At 41.1% G+C, this 26472-nt stretch overlaps 1 long non-coding RNA gene across 2 annotated transcripts in view; it reads left to right on the forward strand.

The window, feature by feature from the left end:
- Positions 1–26472, forward strand: part of LOC125483255 — a 50906-nt gene that overhangs the window by 13131 nt on the left and 11303 nt on the right. For both annotated transcript variants that reach the window (XR_007262202.1, XR_007262201.1), the window contains exon 2: positions 19069–19154. This is a non-coding gene — a long non-coding RNA (uncharacterized LOC125483255). The remainder of the gene's footprint in view (positions 1–19068; positions 19155–26472) is intronic.

Below are 26472 nucleotides of genomic sequence, written 5' to 3' on the forward strand. Positions count from 1 at the left end.
CCTTTGAGATCAATAAAGTAACTTCCTGTCATGCTGGCCTGTACTGAAACTGGAGCAATTTAAACAAAATATTGTCTGCTGAGGTCAACGCTTATCTGGCTAGCAAATAAAAATTCAAAACACCTTCCTCCTCCATCACAGCATGTACTGCAATCTGCAATATCTATCATGGAAGTCATTTAATATTAGCATGCCAAAAAGAATCAGCAATTTTTGATCACAGAAAACACCATCAATATTTTGTTTTGTAAGCAATGTTCTGTGAGAGAGGAGGAAAATTCTTTGGCATGTACCTTGGACTAGAAATGATTATTTCTCAAGCAGTAAATATATTTCTGTCGCCCGTTCGATACTCTGGCAATTGTATCTTTCTTCAGCATTTGAATGCTGTTTTTTTTTCTTTTGCTACATTAATTTATTCCTGCACCAGGGTACACAGTCACCCTGAAGATGTGTATCATAGTGATTATTCTATTTGGTCATATTCCTATTACATCACACCAAAACTATAGCACATTCCAATGTCTTACAACATAGAGACAGACACCAAACCAAATCAAAACCGAAAGAACTGTGGATGCTATAAATCAGGAACAAAAACAAAGTTGCTGGAAAAACTCAGCAGGTCTGGCAGCATCTGTGAAGGAAAAAAACAGTTCTGAGGAAGGGTCACCGGACCCGAAACGCTAACTCTGTTTTTGCCTTCACAGATGCTGCCAGACCTGCTGAGATTTTCCAGCAACTTTGTTTTTGTAACAAACCAAATCAGCCGTCCTATCTCCTTATTTGCAAAACAGTAAAATTAAAACCTTCAAGGTCCCTCAAAATTGACCTCAATTGTTCCTAACCAGATTTATAAATAACTAATCTCATATTCTGTGAATAATCGATTTGAGATAATTTGCCACTTTAATACACCACTTTGTTCCCTGGCCAACATCTCTGTCTCTGGCTTGCTGCAGTGTTCCAGTGAAGCTCAACGAAAGCTGGAAGAACAACACCTCATTTTCTGCTTGGGGACCCTGCAGCCCTCTGGACTCAATATCGAGTTCAATAATTTTAGGGCCTAAACTCTATCATATCCCAGCCCCCTACCCTATACACCAGGCCTTTTTACCACATAGCCTGCCATTACACACCACCTGTTGTTAGTCGCTAATAGTCCCCATTAACAACTAGTCACTCTCCCAGCCTAATCATAATCAACTCTTTGTCTTTCCAACTGCTCTTCTTTCTCTTTAGGCTCTATCCTATCATTTACTCCCTACCCCATCGCTCTCCCTTTTTTCTGCATATAAACTGACGCTTTTCCAGCCACCATCAGTTCTGAGGAAGGGTCACTGGACCCGAAACGTTAACTCTGTTTTTTCCTTCACAGATGCTGCCAAACCTGCTGAGCTTTTCCAGCAACTTTGTTTTTGAATCAGTTTGAGACACTGGTTTGTATCTTAAATAAAGACTTAGCAATTTATGCTAACTTTAACAGAGTAAAAAAAAATGAAACAGCAAAATCATCTAATTGGTCTCTGCTTTCAATTCCAAAAGATGTTTGTTTTCTACTCCATTCACACAAAAGACAGACAGACAAACATAGTTAAGGGATAAATCAAAGAAAATAACAAAGTGGCCAGATTACTTAAGTAATTTTCATGATGTGTTTCCCTGCATGCATATAATGGTTTCTTGGTTGATTTTTTTTTTGAAGATGTTAATCAGGGCCACCTTTACAGCTAACTCAGATAAAGCCATGATGTGGAGGTGCCAGTGTTGGACTGGGGTGGACAAGGTCAGAAATCACACGATGCCAGGTTATAGTCCCACAGATTTATTTGAAAGCACAAACTTTCTGAGCCTTGCTCCTTCTTCAGGTGTTAGTGAGAGGAGTGGTATCAGACACAAAATTTATAAGTAAAAGATCAAAGGATTACACAACTGATGAGAATATATTAAACAAACCTAAGATGCTTTTAAATCTTTAATCAGTTAGAAGGTTTTAATTGATTAATATGTATATATATACTCCCAAACTCCTTTCAAGTCACTTTCCTGAGAGAACTAAAGGTTTTATCAGTGTAAAGAAGAGGTGACATTTTAGGTCAAACAATGTATGTTAGGTATGAGGCCTTGTTTAGAATCTGTTTGAGTTTTGGTTTGGAGCCAGACTGATTTTATTTCTAAAGTAGGAATTTATAAAATGCCACATTGACTGACTGTCCATAAATTGTGTGCTTTTTCACTTGTTATTAGCCAGTTTGTGCTCTCTGTTTAAACATAATTCTGTTCCACAGTGACACAGTATCTGCAGAGCCTTTGAATCAGGAACCAACCTGCAATTAACTCCTGGGCCTGGTCTTATGAATGGACAAAAGTTTGTTTTGTAAATTTTCCTTTTAGTACAAGCTGTTACCCAAAGACCAAAAGTCATCTTCAGCTCAAAGTTCCTAGTCTGCATCTCCAAACCAAAATAAAATAAAAATAATGAAATATCAGTGTGGGCTCTATCAAATATAATTTTTTTTTAAAAATAGCCAACTTGGAACAACATGGATACAAGATTGAAGTTCTGTTGGGTGCAGAACTTGTTTCAGTGTGCAAATTCTACATGAATTTTTACAAGTATATCCCAATTTTTGCCACATTCCCAACCCACATTATTTTCTTTTGATCTTGTTTTTGAGTCAAATAATACTAAGTGTGCAAGATGCACAACAGCCTCACTTTGGTTATTTTCCACATTTTAAATGATGGATGAAAGTCAGATTTCCACCCAAGTATGGTTCTTGTTTGGGGATGTAGGGATTTGGAGGCCCTGCCCCATCAAAAGCAGGTTTGATTGTTTGTAAAAAAAAGGGAAAACTTGTTGAAGAATCTTGAACATTTGAAAAACCTACAAGATGTGAAGCATTTTCACACCATCAAACACGAGTATTAGATACTGCATTGTAACATAGATATGTGTTTTTAATGCAGTGATTCATCATAGGGAGTTGTCCTTAAAGGTAAATTGACCATTACATTGACCAGCCTTGTGTATTTGTTCATGTGCATCACAGTGACATCCCAATGGAGAAAATACCAGAACATAATCTCAAATCTTACAAAATGTCCTATCAGCTTGTGCTACCTTCTTTTCGACTGATTTAAATGACACTGGTTGATATGAAGAAACCTGGTTTTGACACTGAGCAAAAAGAAACACCCTGTATCCTTATATTCTGGTTTTGACACTTGAAAAGGGACCTACACTTGAAAAATCAATCTAATCACTAACAAATTGATTGACAGACACTGCTTTGAAATTGAAATCAATACCTTCTATTCTTCCTAGAGAGAGGAGTATTATTTGGATATGGTTCCCAATCAGGAAAAAGTGGACAAACTATTTTTAGGCCTCATTTTCTAGATGCTTCCCCATTTATGGTGAGAACAGAGTATTATGAACGGAACTGCTTAGTTACAGATGCAGCTGCCCAAATATATCTCTGTCCTAACACAGGTGTCCAAAGACTTCTGTGTGTCTGTTGGCTGCGTGCAGATGCAGTACTAGGGACTCTCAGGTTCACAGCCCGTTACTATTTCTCCATTCCCACAGGAGTTGACAAGTAGAACATGGTAGAGGTCTATGCATCACTTTCTTTTTAACATGGGGATATTGGGCCACCATCACTGTCTCCATAATCATGTAGGTTGCCAGTCAGCAGTCAGAATTCTGTGATATGAACAGACATGTTGATCTTGCCACTAAGCCTTCTTCTCCCTTTGCAGCCAATGAGATGCGCAGTCTTCCTTTGCCATCTTTGCTAATGATGACATTTTTGAGAGCTGTGGTCATTTTCTATGCTTATGTGAATTTCAAATGTGAATGCATTTCAGCACAGTTGCTGAAACTGTTCATCTGAGAATAAAAAACTGTTTTAAAAACTTGTAGTAACAGTGTGGTTTCTGGTTTGTTCACACAAGTAATATGATTACAATTATAATTTGATATTAGTAATAATAAGTTAATAGACTTACCCTTTTGTTAATACAAAAAAGCCTGTTTAAATTGACCCCTTTCAAAACATGAGCTAATTTGGGTCTGGGAGAATGATATCCACAAAGGAAGGGGTCCTTTCTAACTTAACTTGTGACCAACTGAGGGCAGGTTAATAGCTAAGAGGAGCCAGGTTGCCCCTCCACACCCAGGAGCTCAACAATTTGGGATTTTCCATTTGAAACCGTAACAAATGGGGAACCTCATCTGGGGTCTGGTAGTAACATTAATAAACAACTAGGTAGACTATGGCCCACATCTTGGACTGATGTGGTAGGTCAGCCCTGCCTGAAAATGACCAGACCTCAAACTGATGTTTCCACAGCATCCACATTGATGTACCTGCAATCTCTAGACTGGTTACACATCACTTGCAGGATTGATCATGGCCCAATTTCTGAACTACAAGTCACTGATGCATGGACTTTGGCAGCTCTAAGGCCCTCACTTACCATGACCACCCCTGGACTGTAATGGAACAAACCCCTGTCTGGCTGTAGTCTGCCTTCACCCTGCTAATGATTACACCACTTTGACTTTCAGACGTGGCCATTTGTTCAAAGCACACACTGCATATTTGCCACAAAACAGTTGATACATGCCCAAAGACATCTTTGTCCTTACACAGGTATCCAAAGACTTCCAGGTCTCTGTTGCCTACATACAGTTTCAATACTAGGAACTCTCAGGTTCACAGTTCATTACTATTTCTACATCACCATAGGACCTGACAATTGGAATACGGTAGAGGTCTATGCATCACTTTGTATAACGTGGGGATATTAGAGTGCTGTTATTATCCACTTGATCGCAGGTCAACCATTATGTAGCACAATGTCATACAGTGACATGTTTACCCTCTTGACTGGGACAATCTACCTGTTCCTTCCTCTTCACTAAAAAGCAATGCCAGATACAGAGATTGACAACCTGTAACTTAGCATTGAAGACACTATGTGCTAAAAAGTAATACAAGCCACAGAGACTGACAGGGTCCAAATAAACAGAAAGAAAGTAAGTGCTAAGAGATAAAACTAAAAGCCACAAGATTGATTCTGTGTAGATGCATGAGTTGTAGGTGTGTCCCAGTATCCAAAGTAATGTGGCAGATACATGTTTCAAAGTGAACAGCTCAAGTTGTGTGCATGGTGGATCAGTGGTTAGCACTGCTGCCTCACAGCGCCAGGGACCTGGGTTTCATTCTACCCTTGGGTGACTGTCTGTGTGGAGTTTGCACATTCTCCCCGTGTCTGCATGAGTTTCCTCTGGGTGCTCTGGTTCCTCCCACAGTCCAAAGATGTGCAGACTAGGTGGATTGGACATGCTAAATTGCCTGTAGTGTTCAGGGATGTGTAGATTAGGGGAATGGGTCTGGGTGGGATGCTCTGAGGGTTGGTGTGGACTTGTTGGGCCGAAGGGCCTGTTTCCACGCTGTAGGGATTCTATGATCTATGATCATATTGGACCGAGTGTAAGGATTTGACGAGGTCGGTGGCTTGCTAATACCACTTGTATGGATGAAGGGCGGAAGAGGTCAGTGTCTATGGAGCATACAGGGATGTTGTTGTGAAGATAAATTGGATGTTGACTGGAACAAACACTTAGCAAGCTGCAGCCATCTAATAACCACTCTGACTTTCATGTCAGGAATTGGTGCTGTTGAGTTTCTCTGAGGTGGAGAAGACAATTGGAAATAGCATGTGAATGAGGTGCTTTGGGCTAAAAATGAGATGCAAAAGCATGGAAATTAGGTAGACGCCAATTAATAGTGAGTTGCTGAAGTTTCTATTCAAAGGATAAAGGTAAAAATCAGGAAATTTTGTACTTGTTGAGTTTACAATTTTCTTTTCATTCTTGTTGAATTTGTGCAAGTTTCTCACTATTGCCCACACATTCCCAGGAATGGAAACTTCTAGTCATAAATGTGCAAAAATGAGTGGCAGGTCAGAAAACTGGACAAAACATATATGTGAGATGACATATAGAGGTCTATGTACAGAATTGGTTTTATTATTTAAAGAAGGATATGAATGCCGCGGACAAGGATCAGTGCTGGGTCAATCGCTTTTATCATTTATATAAATGATTTGGATGTGAATATAGGACATATGGTTAGTAAGTCTACAGATTAATAAGGAGGAAAAAGTAGAGGACTGGGGAAAGCTAGCTGGAAATATTAATACAGATAATAAGAGTTTCTACAGATCTTTTAAAAACAAGTTAACAAAGTGAGCATTGATGAAAGTGAGTCTAGGAAATTAATAATGGAAAATAAGGAAACGGCAGATTAATTGGAAAGGTATGTCACATTATTCTATGCTTCAGAGTATATAAATAAAATCCCAGGAATAAGTCAGGAAAAAGGATAAAATGATGAATTCAAGGAAACTACAATCAACAGGGAAGTGGTACTGAGCAAATTGTTGAAGTTGTAGGCTAACAAGTTTTTGGGTACTAATGGACTTCATCCTAAGTCATGGCTTTCCAAAATGTGGGTCAGGGCACTGACAATTGTCATGAGCTGAAATTTTGCAGTTTCAAGCTTCGAGGCAGCAATGGTTCCTGTAAAACTCATCCCTACAGCCCACTCTCACTGGTGTTTTCTCCCTGATTGCCCACTTGCACAAATGCTTCCCTCTCCCCTTCCACTCTGAAAGTTTTCAGAGGGATCACAACAATTTTCAAGCCTTGAAATTGGGCCACAGTGGGAAAAAATTTGGAAATCAATGTTGTAGGTTATTACAAGAATTAGTTAATGAGTTAGTTGATCTGTTGGCTTTAATTTTCTAAATTTCCCTAGATTTGGTGAAATTTCCATTAGATTGGAAAATAAAAGTTGTAACTCTTTTATTCAAAAAGAGAGTGAGATGGAAAGGAGGAAATTATAAGCCAACTAGTTTAACATCTATCATATGGATGTTAGATTGAAGACATTATGTCAGGGTACCTAGAGAAGTCCAAGGTAAAGAGACAGAGCCAATATGGTTTTATGAAAGGGACATCATGCTTAACCATTTTGTTGGAGTTCTCTGCAAAAGTACATGTGCTGTGGGTAAAGGGGAGCTGATGGAGATACTGTAGTTAAATTTCCAGGAGGCATTTGAAGTTGCCACATCGAAGAAAATAATAGCTTATGGTACAGGGGATGACTTGTTGGCGTGGATAGAAGATAAACTGATACATGAGAAACAATTGGCAGTAATTGGTTATTTTCTGGTTGGCAAGTGTTGTACGTTAGGGATTAGAGCTGGGGTCTCAACTTTTTTCAATAATTACGTCAAAGACTTGGTTGAAGGGGACAAAGACAAATTGCTACATTTTTTGATGACACAAAAAATAAGTGTAAAATTAAATTGCAAAGAGGACATAAGGAAGATACAAAAGAGTGTAGATAGGTTAATCGAATGTACAAATGCCTGGCAAATGGAACTTAATGTGGGAAATTTTTCAGTTTGGCATAAAGAATAAAAACAGAGCATTTAAATCAATAATAGAAGATTGTAGATCTCAGAGATGCTGAGGGATTGGGTTATCCAGGCGCATGATTCCCAAAAGTATATTTGTACGGCAAGTAATTAGGTTAGCTAATTAAATGTTATTATTTATTTTGAGTGGAATTGAATACAAAAAAATAGGTAGGTTATGCTACAGTTACGTTAAGCATTGGTGACACGACATGTAGAGTTCTATGTACAGTATTGGTTTTATTATTTAAAGAAGGATATGAATGCACCGGACAAGGATCAGTACTGGGTCAACTGCTTTTGTCATTTATATAAATGATTTTGATGTGAATATAGGACATATGGTTAGTAAGTTTGCAGATGACACCAAATTGGTGGTGTAGTGGACAGTGAAGAAGGTTACTGCAGTGTACAATGGGACCTTGATCAGATGGGCTGATGGGCCAAGGAGTGGCAGATGGAGTTTAATTTAGATAAATATGAGGTGCTGCATTTTGGTAGGGCAAATCAGGGCAGGACTTTAACATTAATGGTAAGGTCCTGGGGAGTGTTGCTGAACAAAGAGACCTTGGGGTGCAGGTTCATAATTCTTTGAAAGCAAAGTCGCAGGTAGACAGGGTAGTGAAGAAGGTGTTTGTTACGCTTGCTTTTATTAGTCAGTGCATTGAGTATAGGAGTTTGAAGGTCCTGTTGTGGTTGTACAGGACATTGGTTCAGCCACTTTTGGATTACTGCACTCAATTCTGGTCTACCTGCTATAGGAAAGTTATTGTGAAACTTGAAAGGGTTCAGAAAAGATTTACAGAGATATTGCTAGTGTTGGAGGGTTTGAGCTTTAGGGAGATGTTGAATAGGCTGGGGCTATTTTCCCTGGAGTGTTGGATGCTGAGGGGTGACCTTATAGAAGTTTATAAAATCATTAGGGGCCTGGATAGGGTGAATAGTCAAGGTCTTTTCCCTGAGGCAGGGGAGTCCAAAATTAGAGGGCTAAAGTTTTAAGGTGAGAGGAGAAAGATTTAAAAGGGACCTAAGGGGCAACTTTAACATGCAGAGTGTGGTGCATGTATGAAACGAGCTGCCAGAGGAAGTGTTGAAGGTTGGTACAATTACAACATTTAAAAGCAGCTGGATGGGTATATTAGTAGAAAGAGTTTGGAGGATATGGGCCAAATTTTGGCAAATGGGACTAGATTAATATAGAATATCTGGTTGGCATGGATGAGTTGAACCGAAGGGTCTGTTGTACCCCTTTATGACTTTAAGCAATTCAGAGAAAGTTCACCAGACCAATACCTGAAGTGGTTGGGTTTCTTATGAGGATAGGTTAAACAAGTTAGGCTTGTATCTGCTGGAGCTTAAAAGTGGCAATTTGATTGAAACATATTCTGTGCACAGATTCTCGATAAGCAAGGGGTGAAAGGTTATCTTGAGTAGGTGGGAATTTGGAATAATTAGATCAGACATGAATTTATTGAATGATGGAACAGGCTCGGGGGTAGGGGTGGGTGCGTGCTGAGTGGCTTCCTCCTACTCCTAATGCTTAATTTCCTAAAAGAGGGAAGTTTTAATGCAAGTCTGAAAGAAGGAGAGTTGTCAAAGATATGGAAGGATTTAGGGAAGGAATTCCACAGCTTCAGGCTGAAATGGCCCATAATGGTAGAATAAAGGGTGTCGTTGGAAGTGCAGAGGATTTCGGCATTGGGTGAGTGCAGAGTTTCTGGATGTTTTTAGAATTAGCGGATGCCATAGAGTGAGGGAGAGGTGAAATCATGCAGGAAATTCAACAGAAGGATGAGAATTTTAAAATTGAGGCATGGTGGAACAGGAATTAATATAGGTCAAAAATGTATTAGCACGATTCAAAAAGAAGATGCAATTTTTACCCCTCTGATTCTTGCTCCTGCTTTGGTTCATTTGCTGCTTTATGCCAACTAGAAATAGCCTCTAGGAGTTCAAAGTGCTACTTAAAAAAAAATTGTTCATGCAGTTTACTGACTGCTAATACTTATTTCATATGTATTTAAGTCCTGAAACTGTTCAAATGAATATTAGCAGGATATATCATAGAAACAGGCTATTTAACCCAACTAGTCCATTCATTCAAGACTCCTCCTTGCTTTTCTCATCCAAATCTGTCATCATAACCCTCTATTCCTTTCTTTCACAAGTGTTAGTCTTGCTTTCCTTAAATACGTAAACTTTATTTGCGACAGCCACTCCCTGTTGGAACGAGTTCATATTCTTATAATTCTTACAGTAAAGATGTTTCTTCTTAATTAACACTGTAGTTTAACTTTTATTGAATGACATATTCATATTCAGAGATTCCTTTTTTTTCCTCTATCCTCAAAGACTTGACCTCCCAAGCAATAAATGATTCTCTCCCATCAATTCTTATTACCAAAAAATAGACCTCACTTTTAGCTCTATTGAAGTTCATTTCTAATTTGTTGTAGTCCTCCATAATTTTAACTACCACCCCTAAAATTTGTAGACATCCACAAATTTGGAAACTGAATTTTGATTTAAAATGACTTGCCTGAAAAATCCAACTCTATGATTCTGGTTGTTTTAATACTGAATATGCCCTTTAAGTCTAAAAACGGCATCCATGGGGCTTCCACTTATCTCTGGCACAACCTGTGCCACACACCACTCAGCAATCTGTTCAGAACTGGACTGCACACCACACATTGAAACAGAATTGACCTGCTTAGTCTGAGAAATAAGATTACAGGTTCTTGCTGCATCTTCACCTCAATTATGGTCCAGCCAATCTGCACCCTTTCTCATCCTGTATTAAACTGTATCAGAGATAGTAGGAACTGCAGATGCTGGAGAATCTGAGAACTGCCTTTTTTTTCCAGTCTGTTTCATGTCTTCTAGTTCTGATGAGTGTAAGACAAAAAAAAGCTTCAACTCCAAGTCTCCTTTTGGCAATATTTAAACACCACACTTCATAATAAGTAGGAAGCACAAAGTTCTCATGTTACTTGCATTACTTTGAATAGGAATGGGTTAATCAGATAGTACAAGCCATGGACTCGATTTTGGAGATTATCCAGTTTTAACACTACTCCTACCAACACGTATCATTTGTGGTGCGCGAGTAAGATTGATATATTATTCTATAAATCACATATTCTTCTATTTGAAAATATTAATGATCAACATTCTCTAAAATTCACCCAATAACTTTTAAAACTAAGCCTTGTGTGAGAATGTCTGAATTATATTAATATATAAATTAATCATTACCTTGGAGAATAAAAGCAATAATAAAAGAATTCAAATAATCAATTTTTCATTTTTTTAATTCTGCAAAATAGATATGGAGATTTCATGGTAATTAATTTTGCAAACTCAGGGGAAATTGTGCTACTGCTCTGCAGACTAAGAAAGAATCCATATTAAATAAAAAGGAAGGCAATTAGATTGATGTGTGAACATAATGATTTTTATTCAAAATATTCACTGGAAATTTGGCTATTTTAAAATTATTTTAGGTATGTTGATTACAGAAATGAAATTATTTTGGAAACATAACTATATATTAAACTATGCAAGCAAACTACAATAGTGGTTATGCATAATTCACAGAATATGCACACAAGTCAAAGTAAATTGAATACTTCTGTTGTCTCAAGGAAATTTATCTTAAATTGAGCATTTACACAGGCAAATGTAATACATTTCAAGCAGAAAATTTATCTGAAATTTGAAATGTGTGCTTGCTTTATTTTAATTCTGTGTTTATAGTTCCATTCAAATTTTGCTTTTCGTTTACAAAAACAATAAGCTTTTGCCTATCATACCTAATCAAATGATTACTTGCATACAAACGTACATTTACATATTTGATGTCAACATCTGGAAATAATATACATCACAGGGACTGCATGGCGTTGGGTAAGGCAAAGAGCAGAGGGGTGTGCCTTTTAATCAACAGCTCCTGGTGCTCAGACCTGGCGATCCTGGTGAGCCACTGCTCTCTGAACTTAGAATACCTAACAGTGAAATGCTGTCCTTACCATCTGCCACGTGAGTTCACCTCCGCCATCCTGACAGCAGTCTACATACCACCCGTATGGAAGTGAAGAATGCGCTGGATGAAATTTACACTGCTACAAATACCCTGGAGATGAAATTCCCCAAGGTCTTTTTTGTCGTGGCTGGCTACTTCAACCAGGCCAAACTCAAAAGAGTGCTGCCAAAATACCACCAGCATGTTTGCTACCCCACTAGAGGACTGAACTAACCTAACCACTGCCACACAACCATTAAAGATGCCTACCATTCCTTACCCCATCCACACTTTGGAAAATCAGATCACAATGCTGTGTTCCTCCTCCATCTTACAGGCAGAAGATGAAATTGGAGGATCCTTAACAGAAAGTAGTACAACGCTGGTCCAAGGCAGAGGAAGAGCTTCTCCAGGACTGCTTGGAATTGGTGGACTGGACTATATTCTAGAACTCAGTGGACAACCTAGAGGAGTATGACACCACTGTTACTGACTTCATTAGCAATTCCAGTGAGCACTGTGTGCCAAAGAAATCAATCCATGTGTTCCCCAATTGGAAACCTTGGATGAACTGGGAAATCCTACTGAAGACCAGGCATGCAGCATCCAAGTCGGATGACCCAGGCCTATACAGAAAATCCAGATGTAACCTCTGTAAAGCCATCAGAGAGGCCAAGAGGAAGTACTGGACCAAGTTAGAGATCCAAACCAACCATAAAGCACACCTGCTACCTATGGCAAGGCCTACACACTATAACGGGATGCCAAATGAAGCAGAGCAACATAGCGGACAAAAAAACTTCCCTCCCTGATGCGGTCAATGCTTTCAATGCTCAGTTTGAGCAGAATTTCTGCAGTGCCAACAGCACCGGATACACCTGATACCTTCATCATCTCTGCAAACATCAGATCGGTCTTCCTGCAAGTCAACCTGAGGAAAGCGATGGCTGAAAGAGTCCCCAGCAGTGCACTTAGATCCTGTGTGAACTAGCTGGCAGAGGTATTCACTGATATCTTCAACTTCTCCTCAAAATAAGCCAAAGTCCCCACCTGCTTCAAGAAGACCCCCATTGTCCCATTACCAAAGAAAATACATGCAACACGCCTGAATGACTACTGCCCAGTGGCTCTGACCTCTATTATCATAAGGTGCTTCAGGAGGCTAGTCATGGTCCACATCAAATCTAGCTTCCTAGCCTGCCTCGATCCCCTGAAATTTGCCTACCAGTGAAATAGGTCCACAGTAGACGCCATTTCACTATCCCTACACCCATCTCTGGAACATCTGGATAACAAGGACACCTATATCAAGCTTCTCGACAGGACGCTCCAGCGAGAGCTCATCCACTCTGCCTGTTTTTCTACTTTTCTTCTCTTTTTCTTCCTCCTAATGCTTTTCTCACATCTTTTTTACCCTTTGACTCCCAGACTCTGACAATGATTCCCAGCCTCCAGTGATGACTACCGGCCTCCAGTGATGATTCCTCACCTCTGGTGATGATTCCTAGCCTCTGGTGAACAACGATTCCTGGCCTCTGGCGAAAACATCTGGCCTTGCGGAGTGGCCTCCCAGCGTGACGTGTTATTAGCACAGTGTAGAGCCAGGGCCTAGTGCAGACTGGAAGCTAGGTGCGAGCGTGGTCTGCTGTACTGAACTTTTATTTCTGTAATGCTGGACATTTTGTTTCTGTATTGTCTAAAATCTTATAACCAAAGAAGATGTTACCTTAGTACTTCTGTATCTAAGTTGGCACTGTAATTGGCAATGTATAAACTATTTGCATACATGTGACATTAAAGACTATTCTATTTATTCTATTCTGTTCATAATCTTTTCCAGAGTAATCTCAAAACTCCAAAACTCTTCACTCTGCCCTCTGCAACTGGATCTTTAGCTTCCTGACCCACAGACTGCAATCAGTGAAGATAGTTAACAGCACCTCCTCCATGATAATCCTCAACACTGGCACCCCTCAAGGATGCATTCTCAGCCCCCTTCTGTACTCCCTGTACACCCATGACTGTGTAGCCAAATTCTCAACGAATGTCATTAATAAGTTTGCTGATGATGCCATTGTGGTAGGACGAATATCAAACAATGATTATTCAGAATTCAAGAAGGAGATAGAGTGCTTGGTGTCATGGTTCATTGATAACAACCTCTTTCTCAATGTCAGCAAAACAAAAGAACTGATCATTGACTTTAGGAGAAAAGGAGGAGGACATGCCCCTATCTACATAAACAGAACTGAGGTGGAGAGGGTTGAGAGTGGGTGGCACAGTGGCTCAGTAGTTAGCATTGCTGCCTCATAGCTCCAGGGACCCGGGTTCGCTTCCAACCTCAGGCAACTGCCTATGTGGAGTTTGCATGTTCTCCCCATGTCTGTGTGTGTTTCTGCCGGGTGCTCTGGTTTGCTCCCACAGATATACGGGTTGGATAGATTGGCCATGCTAAATTGCCCAGAGTGCCTCAGGATGTGCAGACTGGGCAGGTTAGCCATGTGGAATGCAGAGGGTAGCAGTTGGGTCTGGATGAAATGCTTTTTGGATGGTTGGTGTGGATTCAATAGGCCAAATGGCCTGCTTCCATACTGTAGCGATTCAATGGAGTGTTAAGTTCCTAGGAGCAATGATAATTGACAATCTGTCCTGGACCTCCGACATAGATGTGACGGTCAAGAAGGCACAGCAACGCCCCTTCTTCTGCAGGCTGCTTAGGAAATTCAGCATGTCCATAAGGACCAGCACCAACTTTTACAGATGCTCCATAGAAAACATTCTATCCAGGTGCACAGTGGCCTGGTATGACAACTGCTCAGCCCAGGACTGTAAGTAACATGGAAAGTTGTGTGCACAGCCCAGACCATCATGGAAGCCAACCTTCCATCCGTGGACTTCATTTACACTTTTCATTGCCACAGAAAGGCTGCCAACATCATCAAAGATACCTCTTAACATGGTAATGCTCTCTTCCAAACTCTTCCATCAGGCAGAAGATATAGAAACTTGAACACATGCACCAACAGGTTCAAAAACAGCTTCTTCTCTGCTGTTATTAGGCTGCTGAATGGACCTCACCAACTTCAAATAATGTTGATCTTGCTAATGTTGATCTTGCTTTGCACACCTCCTGTGCAACTGTAACCTTGAATGCCTTGCTGTGTCTAAGCACCCTATGATCTGTATGTCCTTGTTTGCTATCATCTGTCTCTACTGCTCGCAAAACAAAGCTTTTCACTGTACTTAGGTACATATGACTACAATAAATCAAATCAAATTAATATTATAAATCAAAAAGATTGTCAAACTCAGGAAATAGTCTGCAACTATATTTCCAATAGAATTCTTTACATTTAAGGCACAGGAGTAGGCCTCTTGATCTTGCTCTTCCATTTAATAAAATCATAGCGGATCTGCAATTCCTGATGACCCCAGAAAAACGTTCACACCTTGCCAACCAAGATTATATTCACTGCTGCCTTAAAAATATTCAAAGACTCTGCATTTACAATCAATTGAGGAAGAGAGTTCGAAAGACTTTCTAAACTCAGAGAGAAACTTTCCTAAATGGCCAACCCTTTTTTTTAAAATGGTGAACTCTAAGACTATGAGGGGAAACACCCTCTCAGCATTTATCCTGTCAAGCCCCTTTACAAGTGTTTAGTCCTTTTTAGCCTTAGTCGTAAGACAATCCCTCCATATTAGGGATCATCTATTGAACCTTCTCTGAACTGCCTCCAATTAAAAGACCATATGACATTGGAACATGGAACAGAAGTAGAACATTCAGTCCATCAAGTCCTCTCTTCCATTGAATGAAGTCATGGCAGATCTGATAATCCTCAAATCCACTTTCCTGTCTTTTCTCGTAACTCTTGATTCCTTTACTGATTAAAAACCTGTCTATATTAGCCTTGAAATATACTCAACAACCCAACCTTAACAGCCTTCTGCAGTAAAGAATCCTACCAATTCACCACTCTCTGAGAAAAAAAAAACCTCCTCATTACTGTCTTAAATGGGTGACTCCTTACTCGGAGATTATGTCCTCTGGTTGTTGAATCTCCCATAATGAGGAACAACTTCACTGCATTGACTTCGTCAGGGTCCCTAAGAATCTTACATGTTTTAATAAGGTCTTCTCTCATTCTCCTAAACTTTAATGTGTACAAGCTCAACTTGCTCAATCACTTTTCTTAAGAAAATCCTTTTATAGCTGGCACCAATCTCGTGAACCTTCTCTGTATTACCTCCGATGCCATTATATCTTTCATTTGATAAGGGAACCAAAACTATTCACAGCATTCCATCTGTGCCCTGACTCATGCCTGTACAGTTTCAGCAAGAACTCCCTATTTTTGTGTTCTAATGCCTTTGAAATAAAGGGTAATATTCCACTTGGCTTTCTTATTAGCAACTGAACTTGGATGTTGAACTTTTTTTGATTCATGCCCTAGAATCCTCAAAACCTCTGTGCTGCAGCTTTCTGCAGTTTCTCCACATTAAAACAATATTCAACTTTTCTATTCTTTCTGACAAAGTGCATAAATTCACTTTTTGCCACATGATATACCATCTGCCAAGTTTCTTTGCCCACGCACTTAACCTTTCTATATATCTCTGTAGACAATAAGAGCATAGGATGTAGAAAGGGGAGTAGGCTGTTCAACTTTTTGAAGCTGCTCCACCACTTAATACGATCATGGCTGATCTGACACTCCTCATGTCCACTTTACTGCCCTTTTCCCATTGCCCTTGATTCCTCTCCTGATCAAGAATCTATCCATCTCAGCCTTAAATATGCTCAAAGACTCTGTCCCTACAGCTCTCTATGGCAAGGAACTCCTAAGATTCAGAAGCTTTTAAAAAAGAAAGTCCTCCTCATCTCAATCTTAAATTTGCCCCCTTTATTCTGAGAGTATGTCCTTGGGTCTAAGACTATGAGGGGAAACACCCTCTCAGCATTTATTCTGTCAAGCCCCTTTAGAATCTTACCCATTTTATGAGATCATATCTCATTCTTCTAAACTACAGTAGGAAGTGTTTAGTCCTGTTTAGCATTAGTCATAAGACAATCCTTCCATATTAGGGATAATCTATTGAACCTTCTCTGAACTGCCTCCAATTAAATGATATCTTTCCATAAATAAGGAAACCAAACTACTCACAGTATTCCAGATATAGTCTCACCAGCACCTTGTACAGTTGCAGTAAGACTTCCCTACTCTTATACTTCAACCCTCTTGAAATAAGGACTAACATTCCACTGGCCTTCCTAATTACCTGCTGCACTTGTGTGCTAATTTTCTGTGTTTCACGCACAAGTAGCCCCAAGTCCCTTTGTGTTACAGCTTTCTGCAGTTTTTATTCATTTAAATAAAATTTGCCTCTTTTGTTCTTCCTCCCAAAATAACAAAATTACATTTTCCCACATTATACTCAACTTGTCAACTTTTTGCCCATTTATTTAATCTATCAATATTTTGGTGTAAACTGTTTGTATCCCTCTCACAACCAGCCTTTCCAACCATATTTGTGTCATCTTCAAATTTGGCTGCGGTATATTCACTTACTTTCTCCAAGTCATAAATATATATTGTAAATAATTGTGATCCCAATGCTGATGTCTGTGATATTTCATTATGTAGACACTGCCATCTTGAAAATGCCCTCCTTTGCCTGAATTCTCTTATCTTATTGTAGCTTTGTGTGTGCCACCTTATCAAATGCCTTTTGGAAGTATAAGTATATTACATCTACTGGTTCCCCTTTATCTATCCTGCTTGTTGCCTCCTGAAAGGATCATAATAAATTTGTCAGGCGTGATTTCCCTTTCATGAAGCCATGCTGGGTTTCTAAATGGTTTGCTATTACAAACTTTATAATTGGCTCTGACATTTTTCCAACAACAGACGTTAAAATAACAGGCCTACAGTTAGTTAAGGTAAAGTCATCATAGTCTCAGAGGCTTGCTGTCTGATTAGAGAGAGAAAGACTGAGAATTAGTGGTGAGTTTAACCTGAAGATCACCATGCCTCAGGTGAGGGACAAGATTATGAATACAGGACCTTCACAGTAACCTTAGCCAGAGCAGGAAATGAACCCATGCTGTTGGTAGAACTCTGCATCATAAACCAGCTATCAAGCCAACTGAGCTAACTGATTTCCAATAGTTATGGTTTATAGTTACCTGTTTTTTTGTCTCCCACCCTTTTTAAATAAAGGTTTTACATTGGTAGTTTTGCAATCCTCTGGGACTTTTTGAGAATATTTGGAGACTTGGAATATTAATGATCATCTTTGTATATACTTCGTTTAAAATCCTAGGATGCAACTCATCAGATCCAGGGGACTAATTAGCCATTAGTTAAAATTTTATTTTACTTTTACTTCTGACTTAAATTTCGACTTAGTGTTTTCCATCTCTCATGATTTTGGATTCTGCTCATTCCATTGTGTAGTTTTAACCTAAATCTAATAAATAATCTGCTTCACACCAGATTATGTTGACCAGAACAATTACATTATGGCACCATCAGTTCAAGCTATTTAGTTTTCATATGATAAGTGACATTAGATTGATATCGAGAAGAGTCTACAAGCTAATGCTTGCACCTGATTGACTCATCCACCTGAATTTTTCTCTAAGGAGATAGGCTCCGATCTTCCAATCTCCAGAATGTCAAAGACTGGATATACTGTGAAAAAACCCAGATCAGAACCTCTCAGAAGTTCTAATGCACTCACAACACAGTAAGTCATGGGGAAGTTTAAACTTCTAAGGGGCAATAACCTGACAGATGTAACCCTCTGAAAAGATCTCCAATACTGAATTAGAGTCAGGAACTTTGAAAGGTACCATCTTATTTAATATCCTTCAGGAAAACCTAGAGGGGTAAAAACCTACTCTAATCCTGGGTAATAATAAAAGTGATCCCCACCCTCCAATCACTGATAGTGAACTGACTCCCTGTCCTGACTGCCCTCAGGCCCTGTGATATGTTGCCTTCCCCTAATTTGGACCTGACAGAAGGGAGCTTTATGCAATCCTGCTTTTAGGAGTACCCACTTCACTGATTAACTGATGAAGTGGATCTATTTGCTGCTATTTTATAGATCTGACAGGCTAATTCCATGGAGATGATATTACAATTGAATTTGGAAATAGTACGAACTGCCGATGCTAGAGAATCTGAGATAACAAAGTGTAGAGCTGGATGAACACAGCAGGCCAAGCAGCATCAGAGGAGCAGGAAAGCTGATGTTTCGGGTCTGGACCCTTCTTCAGAAATTTATATCATAAGGATTATGATAATATGTTACATGTTATACAGTGTCACCACACTAAAAAAGAGATTTGATGGAGAATTTATGCAATAGAATTTGTAAGAACAATGCACATACTTAAATCCAGAGGATGAGTAGAAGGCTGAAGATCTTGCCAGATACCAAAGCAGTTGACAAAATCTTTGTTAGGAGACCTTCTTATAATCTGAAAATATATTTCGCTTTCAAATTTTATCTGCTGTTTCTCTACTTTCCCCCAGGAACCATCCACGTAAAACATCTGGCCCTGAACTAAACCAGGAACATGAGAATTCTCAAGGATACAGGCTATCATGGCAGTTCCCAGGTACAGAGTTCAAGATATATGCTAATGATCACAGATAACTTGCACACTGATGGAATGGAACCCTTTTCGATTGATGAACTCATCTGTATTATTAAGTAGCCCTCTTAACATGGTTTGTACATAGTTAATTGTGACCTACATCTGGGAGGAGTCAGCTATGCCAAAGTGGACTGCAGTGGATCCTTGAAAGGAGCCAGAACCATAAAAGTTTAGTGCAGCTATCACTTCGATGGCTACACATCCCTTCAGGTCACACATCTCACTCCAGCAGCTGGCATAGTTCTGTAATGGTGGGCTGGAACATCCTCTAGTCTACGGTGACACTGTGTCCCCATTCATCTGGAGGAAATGGTATCAAGAATGATAGACCTGTCCCTACTGTACCTCATGTGCAACCTTTAGTTGTGATCTCTTCCTGTGTGGGCTGTTCTTTGGCATTTGCTGCTGGTCTTGCACTTTCATAGCACCGTGACCACAATGATAATGAACCCTGCTGTAGCTGGATCCATTGGTTACTCCTTCAATGAACTTGTGTGGGGAATGTTAGAAACAGGGTAGGTACTTAGGAATGTGGACAGTCAATGATATGCATCAGGCACAAATGACAGCTTAGCACACTCTTTTATACAATGGCCCATGGAGGACTCTGACAAAGAGGGCCATGGAATGCCTCTGCATGGTTTGTTGTCATAGGGGCCTTATATCAATGAATGCATCAGCAATCATGTTGCAAAAATGTTGGAAATTGTAAGTGTTGTTTGAGTACGAGATCTTGTGATCCCAACTTCACTTCACCCATGACAGACATTGTTACACATAAGAGAGTGTTGGTGAATATAACAGGCCAAGGTAAGATAGACTCAGTACTATGCTCCTGTGCATCCTATGGGACCTTGGATTGTCTTTGTGAATTGTGATGAACTGTATCTAATTCCGTCTTGAAAACATTCAATGTTTTGGTCTCAACCACTTTCTGTGGCAGGGAATTGCATAGCTCACCACTCTCTGGTAAAAGAAACTTTCTCCTAATGTCAGTCCTAAATTGCCTACACTGTATTTTTAGAATGTGACCCCTTGTCCTGGACTCACTGGTCATGGAGATCATTTCTGCATTTATCCTGTCTAGTCCTTTTAGAATTTCATAGCATTGAATGAACATACCCTCATTCTTCGAAACTTCAATGAATAACTTAGCCAGTCTCTTTTGATTTGTCAGCCCCGCCATCCCAGGAACAAGTCTGGTTTACCGCATTGCACTCTTTCCATAGTCAGAACATCCTTCCTCAGACAAGGAAACCAAAATTGCACACAATACTCCAGGTGTGGTGTCATCAAGGCCTTGTAAAATTGCACTAAGTCAGCCATGCACTTGTACTTAAATCCTCTTGCAATGCAGGCCATATTACATTTGGAGATAGTAAGAACTGCTGATGCTGGAGCCAGAGATAACACAGTGTGGAGCTGGAGGAACATAGCAGGCCAGGCAGCATCAGAGGAGTAGGAAAGTTGACGTTTCAGGTTGGGGAATTGCACAGCTCACCACTCTCTGGTAAAAAACTTTCTCCTCATGTCAGTCCTAAATTGCCTACACTGTATTTTTAGAATGTGACCCCTTGTCCTGGACTCGTCAACTTTCCTACTCCTCTGATGCTGCCTGGCCTGCTGTGTTTCTCCAGCTCCACACGATATTCCATTTGCCTTCTTCACTGCCTGCTGCACCTGCATTCTTATCTTCAGCGACTGGTGTACAAGGGCACCCAGCTTTTGTTGCACCTCCCCTTTTCCAATCTATTACCATTCAGAAAATAACCTGCCTTCCTGTTTTTGCTGCCACAGTGGATAACCTTGCATTTATCCACATTATATTTCATCAACCATGCATTTGCCCAATCACTCAAAATTAAATTAAAGAAATCAAATGGAGGCATGGCCATGGTGTACAGGGAGTTAAATCCCTAAAAGTGCTTTCTGATCCAGCATCATCCTGTTTTGGTTTTATTCACTTGAGGCATGTGGGCGACGCTGACTGACCAGTATTTATTGCCTGTCCCTAGTTGCTCTTGAACTGAGTGGTTTGTGAGGCTATTTCAGAGGGCAATCAACCATGTTGCTTTGGGTCTGGAGTCAAATAAAGCCAGCCTAGGTGAGGACAGCAGATTTTCTTCCCTCAGGACTTTCTTCCTTCTGCACTTTCTACTCTCTCTGGCAGAGGAAGGGGCTGCCTTACTGTCTAGCATGGTTATGCATGTTCACAAACTGCTTCTGCACCCATTCCCATCACATCATTATGCTCTCCCACTACATGCAGTGTGTTTGCCAAGTGAGATGCTGCTGCATGTGCAACCTCTGATATTGCTGCAGCACAGCTCCTTTGAGCAACATGTACCACCCCTACGCTTTACTCTTCATTGTTCCTCCAGACACATGCTCCTGCCTTTCCTTCTTTGTTAAACATTCCTTTCCAGATTCAAGCTGCCTGTCTTCCCTTCTCCATTAAAGTGCCATTGTGAGAGAAATGCTGCCTGTTCCTGCTGGCTGAAGTATGACTTGCGAAGCTAATTCTGGTATGTCACCATTGCCCAGTGTGCAGAGTGATGGTTCGGAATGTATGCCATTGTCAACATGGAGTTGATGACTGCAACTGTAGCAGTTCCATTAAAACGGGAGAGAATGATTACTGTCTTGACCTTGATATACTTGCCCGAATTGGAGGTAGATGGCCTCACTTGTCAGGTATGCATTTGATTTATGCAATTGAGTTTCTGGAACATTGAGTATCTTGATTAGGCTGACATTAATATTAAAGTGAAAACTAATTCTGGCGAATGAGGTAATTAAAGAATGCAAATGCATGGATATAGGCTTCTCACCATCTGATGGCCAAAAAGTGATCTCAGCATCTAAAAAGGGTGGATTAATTACAGATTAACTCAATTGATCTGATTTTTGGTCTCCCACCCTAGTAATTCATCATGCTCGTCTTTTTCAGGAAATAAAAAATCCAGTGTAACTGCTATTTTTACCAAGTAGGCTGACTTTAATAGTAAATACTTCAAGCTGTAAGAAACTCTCCAGTGCCAATCAGCTGAGTGTACAGTGGGAGTTCTTCTTCAGTGAAACTTACAGACTGGGAAAGCTTTTAAAAGTGAAACTGAACATAGAACATAGAACATTACAGCGCAGTACAGGCCCTTCGGCCCTCGATGTTGCGCCGACCTGTGAAACCAATCTGAAGCCCATCGAACCTAAACTATTCCATTATCATCCATATCTTTATCCAATGACCATTTAAATGCCCTTAAAGTGGGCGAGTCTACTATTTTTGCAGGCAGGGCATTCCACGCCCTTACTACTCTCTGAGTAAAGAACCTACCTCTGACATCTGTCCTATATCTATCACCCCTCAATTTAAAGCTATGTCCCCTCGTGCTAGCCATCACCATCCGAGGAAAAAGGCTCCCACTGTCCACCCTATCTAATCCTCTGATCATCTTGTATGTCTCTATCAAGTCACCTCTTAACCTTCTTCTCTCTAACGAAAACAGCCTCAAGACCCTTAGCCTTTCCTCATAAGACCTTCCCTCCATACCAGGCAACATCCTGGTAAATCTCCTCTGCACCCTTTCCAATGTTTCCACATCCTTCCTATAATGCGGTGACCAGAACTGTACGCAATACTCCAAGTGCGGCCGCACCAGAGTTTTGTACAGCTGCAACATGACCTCATGGCTCCGAAACTCAATCCCTCTACCAATAAAACCTAACATACTGTACGCCTTCTTAACAACGCTATCAACCTGGGTGGCAACTTTCAGTGATCTATGCACATGGACACCGAGATCTTTCTGCTCATCCAAACTACCAAGAATCTTACCATTAGCCCAGTACTCTGTATTCCTGTTATTCCTTCCAAAGTGAATCACCTCACACTTTTCCGCATTAAACTCCATTTGCCACCTCTCAGCCCAGCTCTGCAGCTTATCTATGTCCCTCTGTAACCTGCAACATCCTTCCGCACTATCCACAACTCCACCGACTTTGGTGTCATCTGCAAATTTACTAACCCATCCTTCTACGCCCTCATCCAGGTCATTTATAAAAATGACAAACAGCAGTGGCCCCAAAACAGATCCTTGAGGTACACCACTAGTAACTGAACTCCCGGATGAACATTTCCCATCAACCATCACCCTCTGTCTTCTTACAGCTAGCCAATTTCTGATCCAAACAGCTAAATCACCCTCAATCCCATGCCTCCGTATTTTCTGCAATAGCCTACCGTGGGGAACCTTATCAAAGGCTTTACTGAAATCCAAATACACCACATCAACCGCTTTACCCTCATCCACTTGTTTGGTCACCTTCTCGAAGAACTCAATAAGGTTTGTGAGGCACGACCTACCCTTCACAAAACCATGTTGACTATCCCTAATCAAATTATTCCTTTCTAGATGATTATAAATCCTATCTCTTATAATCCTTTCCAACACTTTACCCACAACCGAAGTAAGGCTCACTGGTCTATAATTACCAGGGTTGTCTCTACTCCCCTTCTTGAACAAGGGGACAACATTTGCTAGTCTCCAGTCTTCTGGCACTATTCCTGAAGACAATGACGACATAAAGATCAAAGCCAAAGGCTCTGCAATCTCCTCTCTAGCTTCCCAGAGAATCCTAGGATAAATCCCATCCGGCCCAGGGGACTTATCTATTTTCACACCTTCCAGAATTGCTAACACCTCCTCCTTATGAACCTCAATCCCGTCTGGTCTAATAGACTGTATCTCAGTATTCTCCTCGACTACATTGTCTTTTTCCTGTGTGAATACTGACGAAAAATATTCATTTAGCACCTCTCCTATCTCTTCGGACTCCACGCACAACTTCCCACTACTGTCCTTGACCGGCCTCAATCTTACTCTAGTCATTCTTTTATTCCTGACATACCTATAGAAAGCTATAGGGTTTTCCTTGATCCTACCTGCTAAAGACTTCTCATGTCCCCTCCTGGCTCTTCTTAGCTCTCTCTTTAGGTCCTTCCTCGCTAACTTGTAACTCTCAAGCGCCCTAACTGAGCCTTCACGCCTCATCTCTACATAAGCCTCCTTCTTCCTCTTGACAAGAGATTCAACTTCTTTAGTAAACCACGGTTCCCTCGCTCGACCACTTCCTCCCTGCCTGACAGGTACATACTTCTCAAGGACACGCAGTAGCTGTTCCTTGAACAAGCTCCACATTTCAATTGTGCCCAGCCCCTGCAGTTTCCTACTCCATCCTATGCATCCTAAATCTTGCCTCATCGCCTCATAATTGCCTTTCCCCCAGCTATAACTCTTGCCCTGCGGTATATACCGATCCCTTCCCATCGCTAAAGTAAACGTAACCGAATTGTGGTCACTATCACCAAAGTGCTCACCTACCTCCAAATCTAACACCTGGCCTGGTTCATTACCCAGTACCAAATCCAATGTGGCCTCGCCTCTTGTTGGCATATCTACATACTGTGTCAGGAAACCCTCCTGCACACATTGGACAAAAACTGACCCAACTGAAGTACTCGAACTATAGCGTTTCCAGTCAATATTTGGAAAGTTAAAGTCCCCCATAACAACTACCCTGTTACTTTCGCTCCTATCCAGAATCACCTTTGCAATCTTTTCCTCTACATCTCTGGAACTTTTCGGAGGCCTGTAGAAAACTCCCAACAGGGTGACCTCTCCTTTCCTGGTTCTAACCTCAGCCCATACTACCTCAGTAGACGAGTTGTCATCAAATGTCCTTTCTGCCACCGTAATACTGTCCTTGACTAACAATGCCACACCTCCCCCTCTTTTACCACCTTCCCTGATCTTACTGAAACATCTAAACCCCGGAACCTGCAACGACCATTCCTGTCCCTGCTCTATCCATGTCTCCGAAATGGCCACAACATCGAAGTCCCAGGTACCAACCCATGCTGCAAGTTCACCCACCTTATTCCGGATGCTCCTGGCATTGAAGTAGACACACTTCAAACCACCTTCCTGCCTGCCGGTACACTCCTGCGACCTTGAAACCTTATTTATGACCTCACTACTCTCAACCTCCTGTACACTGGAGCTACAATTCAGGTTCCCACCCCCCTGTTGAATTAGTTTAAACCCTCCCGAAGAGCATTAGCAAATTTCCCCCCCAGGATATTGGTACCCCTCTGGTTCAGGTGTAGACCATCCCGTTTGTAGAGGTCCCACCTACCCCAGAATGAGCCCCAATTATCCAGGTATCTGAATCCCTCCCTCCTGCACCATCGTAGCCACGTATTCAATTGCTCTCTCTCCCTATTCCTCGCCTCGCTAGCACGTGGCACGGGTAACAAACCAGAGATAACAACTCTGTTTGTTCTAGCTCTAAGCTTCCACCCTAGCTCCTTGAATTTCTGCCTTACGTCCGCATCCCTTTTCCTACCTATGTCGTTGGTGCCTAAGTGGACCACGACTTGGGGCTGCTCCCCCTCCCCCTTAAGGATCCCGAAAACACGATCCGAGACATCACGGACCCTGGCACCTGGGAGGCAACACATCAACCGCGAGTCTCTCTCGTTCCCACAGAATCTCCTATCTGTCCCCCTAACTATGGAGTCCCCAGTGACTAATGCTCTCCTCCTCTCCCCCCTTCCCTTCTGAGCAACAGGGACAGACTCTGTGCCAGAGACCTGTACCCCATGGCTTACCCCTGGTAAGTCATCCCCCCTCAACAGTATCCAAAATGGTATACTTGTTTTTGAGGGGAACAGCCACAGGGGATCCCTGCACTGTCTGCCTGTTCCCTTTCCGTCCCCTGACTGTAACCCATCTACTTTTTTCCTGTACCTGAGGTGTGACTACCTCCCCGTAACTCCTCTCAATTACCCCCTCAACCTCCCGAATGATCCGAAGTTCATCCAGCTCCAGCTCCAGTTCCCTAACACGGTTTCCGAGGAGCTGGAGTTGGGTGCACTTCCCGCAGATGAAGTCAGTGGGGACACTAGTGGTGACCCTTACCTCCCACATTCTACAGGAGGAGCATACAACTGCCCTAACATCCATTCCCACTGTTCTGAATTCCCAAACAGACAAATTTAAAAAAAAATACTAGTAGCCTTACCAAATCAGCGCTCAGAACGTTTTATTTTTGGTTAGAGGAGGAGGATGGGTGGGAGACACTACCTAGGTAGTGTTTCGGGTAAAGCAACTGCCCAAATATATTACCTCACTTACTCACTCCAAAAATGGAGTCACGCGAGGTAAGACTTTTATAATCTAAAAAGCTCACCTTCCCAGGCTGCCCTCGCGCTTCCTCC

The sequence above is a fragment of the Rhincodon typus genome, chromosome 6 (assembly GCF_021869965.1).
Source record: "Rhincodon typus isolate 14 chromosome 6, sRhiTyp1.1, whole genome shotgun sequence".
In the NCBI taxonomy this organism is placed as follows: Eukaryota; Metazoa; Chordata; class Chondrichthyes; order Orectolobiformes; family Rhincodontidae; genus Rhincodon; species Rhincodon typus.